We start from the raw sequence: 9,894 nt of genomic DNA, 5'->3' as shown, positions 1-9,894 counted from the left end.
TCTCTGTGTCTGTCATTGTCAAATAAATAAATAAAAAAATTTTAAAAATACTTTAAAAAAAAAAAAGAAAAGAAAAATGATTGGATCAACCTCAGCACAGAAAAAGGACCCTCTCTCAAAAGGTGGTACTCCCTCTAGACAGAACATTTACTAAAGATCAGGTGGGATTTTTTAAATGTTTTTAAAAGAAATTTAAAAATAAAAGGTTTAAAAAGTTGTTTTGGAACAGATCATTCCAATATCACATATTAGTTAATTTCAAGTTAGTATGATTTCTTCACAAATACTAAATTCATTTGGAAAGTATTTTTTAACTCAAACATGGTTGGATAATTTTTTTAATGATTTTTTCTTTTTCTTTATTTATTTGAGAGCAACAGACAGAGAAAGAGGAGAGAGAGAGAGAGAGAGAGAGAGAGAGAGAGAGAGAGAGAGAGAGAGAATGAGAATGGGCACACGAGGGCTTCCAGCTACTGCAAACGAACTCCAGACCTGTGTGCCTCCTTGTGCATCTGGCTAACATGGGTCCTGGGGAATCAAGCCTCGAACCGGGGTCCTTAGGTTTCACAGGCAAGTGCTTAACTGCTAAGCCATCTCTCCAGCCCAATGGTTGTATAATTTTTAAAACAGAAAATATAAGCATCTTGAAATAAGTTGTTATATTTCATTGCATGCATCCCCTTTTCTTGATTACTTCTTTTTATGAGAGGGAAAATTGGTGTGCCAGGGCCTCCAGACAGTGCAACTGAATTCCAGATGCATGTGCCACTTTGTGCACATGTGCACACTTGCATCACCTGTGTGTCTGGCTTACGTGGGACCTGGAGAGTTGAACATGAGTCCTCAGGCTTCACAGGAAAGTGCCTTAATCACTAAGCCATCTCTCCAGCCCTTGCCTACATTGTAATACCATAATCTACCCTGAACTTCCAGTTTCCACTAGGTCAATGTTTTCTACTCAGGAGAGTCCTGGGGTAAAATCATCTCTATGTGAACTTTTCCTTTGAGCCCAGAGAGTTTATTGATTTTTGTGTATCTCTCCCTCTCTCTCTCTCTCTCTTGAGACAAGTTCTCATTGTTTTGCTGTGTAGCCTTCGTTGGCTTCAAGCTCACTTTGTAGACCAAACTGACCTTAAATGGCTGTGATTCTCTTGCCTCTGTCTCTTAAATGCTTAGACTGGAGATGTGGGCCATCTCACATGACTGGCTTGTTATCAACCTAACTCCTTTGACTGTTTGACTAGAGAATTATGCTCTTTGACAAATTTATTCATCATTGTGTCAGGGTGAACTTCCAGGGACTCACTTTGTCAGGTCAGGGGTCCTGGCTTCCACTCTGGAAAAATATCTTCTCCAGCTGCAATGCTTTCAATGTAAAGACCCATAGACTCTCAGGGTCCCAAGGGATCATTGTTGGCATTTAGACCCTTGGCACATACATACATACATACATACATACATACATACATACAGCCTTGATGTGGGGAGTTAGACATCACCTAGGAGCTTTTTAGAAATGTCGACTTTCAGGAGTCACCCAGACTAATAGAACCTAAGTCTTGGTTTTAGAAGATCCCAAAAGATGGGTACACACATGAACATGAGAGCCCGCCCCTTAGATCTAGAGCATCTGCCTCACTCTGGCACAGCCTCTCCTCACAAGCAGAAACCCCCACACAGCGCCCTCTTCCCAGCCACTCATCAGTTCCACAGCTTCCAGATCTCTCCCTCCAGAACCAGGTTTCCTTTACTTGACACACTGCAACCACACAGAGAGTTTTGAAACCCCTTCAGTGCTGAGACCTCATCCTTGACTGACAGATTGACATCCACCGATGGAGCACAGGCCTCAGGGTTTTATGAAGTCCCCTCATGTGATCTGAATGGCTTTGTGCTCCTGATGTGGGGCCATCCATTTGCATCTTATGCTATCTACATTTCTCCTTGCTCTGATTTCCTGTGAAAATGCAAATAAACCCTCAGAAAGGCAAAACCTGTTATCTCAAATTTACACTTTGCTTGGAAATAGGGTTTTTTTTTTTTATAAAATCAGCATAAATAATTTATTGCAAGCTATTTAATATCATATGCTGGTAGGCTTGGAAATTCACGTAGGAGTATTCTGGGGTGGAGAGGCCAAGAGTGAGGGAATGGGCTGAAAGAGTCGGGTAAGAAGATGGTCCTGAGGGGCAAAGGCCGTGCCTGCTTCTCGCCTGTCTTGGTCCTCTAAGCTGCTTTGGGTAGTAAGTAGTGGCATGGGGCATGCTCTTCCTTATGTAATCTGCCCTTTCCTCTTGCCCCTTCATGAGTGTGCATGGGCTAGGGTGAGGGAAATGTGGGAAGGCAAGAAATGCTATAGCTTCTCAGACCCTGAGTCTCAGCATAGCCTGTGTCCCCTCGCGGAGTCCCTGGCCTACTAAGTCTAAGAGAAATTTCGCTCACGTCATGTCTTGATTGCTTCAAGAGCTACTGGTGGCTCTCCTCAACTCAGTGGTTCCCTAGAGTAATAAGGCATTTTGTCTGTGTCATTACTAGTTAATAAACCTTATTATCTTTTCAACAATAAAGTTTTATTTTAGACAGCATTGCTTTAGATTATAGTGTAGTCGGGTTGACAGTACCTCTAAGCAGACTGAAGATAGGATCAACCAAAAGTTGGGGAGGTGGGAGAGAAGGTTACTGTAAAAGAAAAATCAGATTACTACCCGTACTTATGTTAATGTGCTATTAATAAAAATACAATTTAAAAAAGCCCTGATAATAAGTGCATTAGGAGGCTCAAACATTTTAGTATATACTTTAGTGATACAAGAAGGATTGTCCATATATCAAATTAACATATGCTTTAGTCATTCAATCAATATTATCCACATATCAAAATTCAAAAAATTTGCAGCCTACAAATTCTCCTTTACAAGTATTCATTTTGCAAAGAAACAATTTTTCAAAGCAAATAAGTTTAATTTAGATGCTGGAGGATGAAAGCTCATCACATTCTCTCCTGCTATCCACCACTAGCCAAGCCTTAAAATTTAGATAAAGGTATTGACTGTTGTTAATTATGAATTTGACACTTGATATAGAGATGCTTTAGAGATTTGAAAAGTTGATTCTCAGGTCTTCAAATGTCCCAATAGGTAGTCTTTACAGGTAGCTTGCAATTGAAGCTTAAATTTCAGATTGAGCAAGTATGATATGAGGAAGGTTATTGTAGGACCCTTTTAAGAAACAAGGAAGTTTAGAACATTTCTTTTATTTCCATTTTGTTTTTAATTTTATCTTAAATTTTTTTTACTTATTTATTTTAGAGAGAGCAATAGAAAGAGAATGGTCATGTCAGGGCCTCCAGTCATTGCAAACAAACTCCAGATGCATGTGCCACCTTGTGCATCTGGCTTTACATGGGTGCTAGGGAATTGAATCCAGGTCCTTAAGCTTTGCAGGCAAGCACTTTAACCACTGAGTAATTTTTACAGCCCTAATTTTATCTTTCTTTTTTGAGAATAGAAAAAAAAATAATTAAAGCATTAAATTGTACAAATTACAAGTCTTTCCAAAATATACTTACATTAAATAAAATACGCATGTCAGTAGGATCTACCGTGAATGACTATGCATTCTGGGAAGCTTCGCATCTAGGCAGGGCCAACATTCGTGGAAGAAGCTAAGAGAATGTCCATCCAATCACAGTTTATAGTGGGTTTCTTATTGCCAAGCTGCCATTTACACTGAACATGTCATTACATCACTTGTGCCGGACGCTGATTTTGTTGGGAAAAGGGGAAGCAAGTGCCAACCTCCATGGTGAGCTCATTACAACCTTGGAGGATTTCACCCACAGCTCAGAGTATGGTTTGGAGAGAGAGGTGTTAAGGGAAGCAGGCGCTCTCTCTTGCCGTACTGTCTCGCTCCTGCCCTTCGTGGACAGCGGTGTGTGGGGGGGTCTTCTTCAGGACAATACAGTCGCAGGACTGGGACAGTCCCAAGGGGCTGACAGGGAGATGGGGTGAAGACAGGGAGGAGGACTACCTCGTGCTGTTTCCCAAAAATACTGCCCCTTTTCTTTTTGTATTGTTTTAAATTTATTTGAGAGAGAAAGACAGACAGAGAGAGACAGAGAATGGATGTGTCAGGGCCCTCAGCACTGCAAATGAACTTCAGAAGCATGCGCCACCTTGTGCATCCGACTTATGTGGGTCCTGGGGAATGGAACTGAGGCAAATGCTTTAACCGGTGAGCCATCTCTCCAGACCAATGCTGCCATCTTAATAGACATACACTCTTTTTTTTTTTTTAAGTTTTTTTAAAATTTATTTATTTATTTATTTGAGAGTGACAGACACAGAGAGAAAGACAGATAGAGGGAGAGAGAGAGAATGGGTGCGCCAGGGCTTCCAGCCTCTGCAAATGAACTCCAGACGCGTGCGCCCCCTTGTGCATCTGGCTAACGTGGGACCTGGGGAACTGAGCCTTGAACCAGGGTCCTTAGGCTTCACAGGCAAGCGCTTAACCGCTAAGCCATCTCTCCAGCCCAGACATACACTCTTAATAGATTGCTAACTGTGAAACATAGTTCTGTTGTCTACAGGTAGAGTGTTGCACAGATCTCTGGGAAGCATTCCCCTGCCTGGCTGACACTTTGTATCACAGACCAGCAGCTCACCAGCTGCCCTCTCCCCAGGCCAGGCAACCAGCACCATTCTCTTCTCTGAGCTTAACTATTTTCAGTATCTCACAGAATTGGAATCATACCATATTCACCCATGATTGGCTTGTTTTGCTTAGCGTACTCTCCTCAAGATTCATCCTATGACTGGCTTTGTCCATTCACAATACAGGCCCCAGGGCTTCTCCCTGTTGTGCGTTGCAGGATTTCTTTTGTTAAGGCTGGATAACAAGTCTTTGCTGTATGTTCCTCCATCTGCTGACGGACATTCCCACACCTGTGCACTGTGAGCAGACGCGCATCAGCAAGGGGGCGCTGAGGGGATATTTCTGTTTAACACTATGGCCATGCATTTGGCTGCCTGGGAAAAAGTGAGAGAGGAAGATGGCATTTCAGAAACATACTTTTAGTAAACCTAATTTTTTTCCCCATTGATGAGATATTTTGATTTTATTCAAGTATCCATTTTGGTATACATACTTTCCATTTTTCATTGGCTTACAATTTCATTTTAATAATATTTTGCATTTACATTGTAATGCATACAGACTGAAAACAAAGGTAACATTTTAGCCTGCACATTCTCAACAATTTTCTTTTTTCAGACCAAAATACTTGAAAAAGTTATCACAATTGTTTCTACACTATGAAAGACAATCCCAATTTTTACCTGTGATTTTTTATATAAATTTAGATTTCTTAAAGCAGAGTAGACTCATGAAAACCCACTGATGTGGACTGTAAATTTAAAAAATATATTTATTTGCAAGCAGAGAGAGATAGAGAGGGGGGAGAGAAAGAGGGAGAGGGGGAGAAAGAATGGGCACACCAGAGCCCCTAGCCACTGCAAACAAACTCCAGACACATGTGCCACTTTGTGCATCTGGCTTTATGTGGGTGCTGAGGAATCAAACCCAGGCCATTAGGCTTTGCAGGCAAGTATCATAACAGCTGAGCCATCTCTCCAGCCCCTGGACTGGAAATTTCATTGGTTTACTTGCCTTGTCATTAAAATGTGAGATTGTTAACATTTGAAGCCATTCGTTTAAACATGGGTGCGGAACATGTGTGACAATGTTCCTGTTCTCCATGTCTTCCGTGCACGTTCCTTTCTCCATTCCTAAGCTGCTGCCACCTTGTCTTCGAGTTCTCTTCGTTGTTGTAATTTATGTGATTACACACTCTCTGTTGCTGGGGAATGCTGAAGTGTGCTGTGCACACCTTCATGCATGGACTCACAGTTGCACAATGGACACATGGGCACACATACATGTAAACATTCACAGGCCACACATATACATACAAATCACAGACATATATGTATATACACACTCAGATCCCATATACATATAATACACATACAGTTACATGCTACATATACAGTGACATCATACACACACATATATGTATATATACACACAGGTCATGTACATATATACATTCACATGCCACACACACATACACATACAGATATACATTCACATCACATACACACACATATGTATATGTACACACATATATGCAAACATGGTTCACACATATATATATATATACATTCACACACCACACACACATTTACATATCTAAACATACACACATACATTTACCCATATGTGGGTCAACCATTTAGATACACACATAGATCACATATACGCATGCCCATCCACAGCACAACCAAATATCCATTTTGGGTCAAATACACTTATACACATGAGTTACGCAGGTATATACCCATACACAGGTCATGATCACATATATCCATATAGGAATCACACATACATATGTGTGTTAGTTTGAATAGATGGCCCCCAATATATTCAGTGTTTTATTAGTTTGTGGTTTGGATCTGCAGCCACCTCACTGGACGTGGTGTCACTGGGTGGATCTTAAGGTGCAGTGGTGGGGTTTGAAATTCCAATCTAAAGATATGCAAAGTGTGGCTGGCTGGAGTTCCTGAAGTGTGCTGTGCTGTGTGGCTTTTGGCTTGTGGCTTCTCTCACTCTGCTTGAACCTGTGAAAGCGGGTCAGCTTCTGCCATTATGGAACATACTCTGGATCTGTAAGCTTCCATAAATATCCCTTCCTCCATAACTGTGTCTGGTCTGGAAGTTCACCTCAGGGACTTGAAGCTGTCTGCTACCCCATGGGTCACGCATACCGATCCACATACATATCTCACATACATACACACATACGGGTCATAATGTATATACACATACATACATTCTTTCTTATGCATTATAAATACAGCTATTATGTTGTCACAATGTGCTTTTTACCCCAAGCTTGAATTGTATGTGTGTTTAATGAAATCATGACTATAAAAGAACTTGGATCCAGAGAATAATTAAAGCCATCCCTTTCTATTCGCCAGCTAAACACTTCAGGACCAGCCAGCATCTATTGACATGGGCTTAGTCATGATCTGGACTTAGTAGCCACTTTGGTCTCTTCCTTTAGTTCTAACATGGGAGCCCCTCTCTGGGATGCACAGTTGGGTTAAACACAACCAAGAAGGATGTTCCAAACATGTGTACAAGAATGTCTGAGCTGGGAAGGATCTTGGGTCTCACCAGTTTAGCCAAGAGACTGATGTCAGAGAGGCAATGTGACTCATCCAGGGACCTATAATAAGAAACAAATAATGCAGAAAAACAGGGAACATGAACAAGCATGCTGGACAAATTAAGAGGGGACAGAGTTGAAGGAAAAAATGAATGGGCCTCTTGTTCACATTAGGATCTAGGTCTAAGTAGTGTCTCCTACTCAGTTGTAGGTAGAGTGTGTGCTTATCTTTTTTTTTTTTTAACTTAATTTGAATGACTCAGTTGTTATCCTACTCAGAATTCTCTTTAAATTATTATTTTATTTATAGCTTCCATATGTGAACATAATGTAAATTGATCCTAACCCCTTCTCAACGCCTTCTTTCCCCCTCCTTGCCCATTCCCCTTCACTGAACTCCTTCTTTCCAACTAGACCCTATTCTACTTTGATGATTTTTTTTTCTTCATCCTCCTCCACGATCCATATCCAAAGGTTGATGAGCTCAATTTTGTGTAAGTCTTGCGGAGGTAGTGACAGCCGCTATGCGGTCATGATGTAATGGGCCCTCCGTGTCTGGAAGGAAGATAGTGCCCGGAAGTACATCCTACAGCTCTTACATTGGCTCAGAACCCTCTTCTGCAGCGTTCCCGGAGCCTCGGAGGGTGTGGTAAAGATGCCTCATTTAGCACTAAGCACTCGCCCTTTGCTTATTCTCAGCACTTTGATGAGAACCGGGTACCCCCACTAGTAACCATTTGCAAAAGAAGTTTCTCAAACTAAAGGTAATAGAACCACTTACCTATGTGTATAAACAGAATACAAATATATATATATATTTGGTTTTTTGAGGTAGGGTCTCACTGTAGCCCAGGCTGACCTGGAATTCACTATGTAGTCTCAGGATGACCTTGAACTCACGGCGATCCTCCTACCTCTGCCTCCCGAGTGCTGGGATTAAAGGCGTGCACCACCACGCCCGGCTCAGAATACAAATTATTTTTAAAAAATTTTTTGTTGTTTATTTTTATTTATTTGTTTGAGAGCGACAGACAGAGAGAGAAAGAGGCAGAGAGAGAGAGAAAGGACAGTGGGCACGCCAGGGCTTCCGGCCACTGCATACAAACTCCAGACACATGAGCCACCTTGTGCATCCGGCTTACTCGGGCCATGGGGAATTGAACCTGGGTCCTTAGGCTTCTCAGGCAAGCACCTCAACCACTAAGCCATCTCTCCAGCCCCCAATGGGTATACCTTTGAAAGTAGCCCATTGATCAGGGAAGAAAACAGAAGTCAATCTTCCCGTCCTTGACAGCTGACATTTGTTCATATTATCAGTTTATTTTTTCTTATTTAACAGCATGAGCCTTAGCCACCCTGTACTATTTCTTTCAATAAGGGATTTCCTTAAGAGCTACCATCATTGCTCCTCCACAGCACTGCCAGCCTTCCCCTCACCCCCTTCCCCCTTGGGGCTAAGAGCCATCCAACTCTCCTCCAATCCAGCCGTTCCCACAGTTTTGACGTCTTCCGTTTGGTCACTGCCCATTTATTCAATCATCGAATTGTCCTCTATGCTGAAGTAACCTTAATGGGTTGGTCCCAGTACTTCCCACGGTTGCTTAAGTTCCTAATGTAAAATGGTGCAGCTTCCCCAGGACCCACGTAAGCCCGATGCACAAGGTGGCACATGGGTCTGGAGTGCGTTTGCAGTGGCTGGAGGCTCTGGTGCACCCATCCCCCCCCCATCTTCCTCTTTCTCTCTCTCTTAAATAAATAAATAAATAAATAAATAAATAAATTCTGTTGTATTTGTATGGAACCCATGCAGACATCTCATCACAGCCTTCAAATCACCTTCAGTTTACTTATAAAGCCTAATACAATGAAATGCTCTATGAGGGGTTGTTACGCTACGTTATTTAGGAAATGATAACAACAAAATGTCCGTAGTTCTAGAATAGGAATAGCTTTTTAGGGTACGGTGGGTGAAATTTTCCGCATCTGTGATTGTTTGAATCCCAGAGGGTAGCAGGTATGGACATTGGAAGCTGACCACTCTATCCAGTCCTTTAGTCTACCTGCCCCTTTTTATCTATGCCTTAAGAAAGGCACAAAATACAGTCAAACTCAGACTGCAAAACTGCCCTTTTGATTCTTTCCATAAGTTTGGTCTTGGCACCGAACAAGGCACTTTCATGAGCATCATCGCGGAGTGACTCAGAAATGACTTCTGCCTTCTCCTGCCTCCTGCATTCACCTCCAGCCCTGGGCTTCCCTCCTTCTGTTCTCACGCCTCTATTTCTGCTGTGTAGGTTAGACTGGAACTGGGAATGGGCTGCCTGGAAATTGTGACGTGGCTTCCTACAGCCTTCTCAGAAGCAAGGTGTGGCTTTAGACTTGCCGTCTTTGTGTTGTGATATTCTCTCTCTCTCTCTCTCTCTCTCTCTCTCGCTTGCTCGCTCTCTGATGTTGCATTTTAGTTTGCTTTGTCTCTTATTTTATTTTTTGCAAGAGACTAGTTTTCCATCCTCAAGGTTTTCCTGAGAATAAGCCTGCTACAAGGTTACTTTTGAAAAAAATTATTTATTTATTTGACAGAGAAAGAGGAGAGAATGAGAGAGCTATGTTCCAGCCACTGCAAATAAACTCCAGACACATGCACCCCCTTGTGCATCTGGCTA

Source organism: Jaculus jaculus, chromosome 13 (genome assembly GCF_020740685.1).
Source record: "Jaculus jaculus isolate mJacJac1 chromosome 13, mJacJac1.mat.Y.cur, whole genome shotgun sequence".
In the NCBI taxonomy this organism is placed as follows: Eukaryota; Metazoa; Chordata; class Mammalia; order Rodentia; family Dipodidae; genus Jaculus; species Jaculus jaculus.
This window is presented reverse-complemented; position numbering follows the sequence as displayed.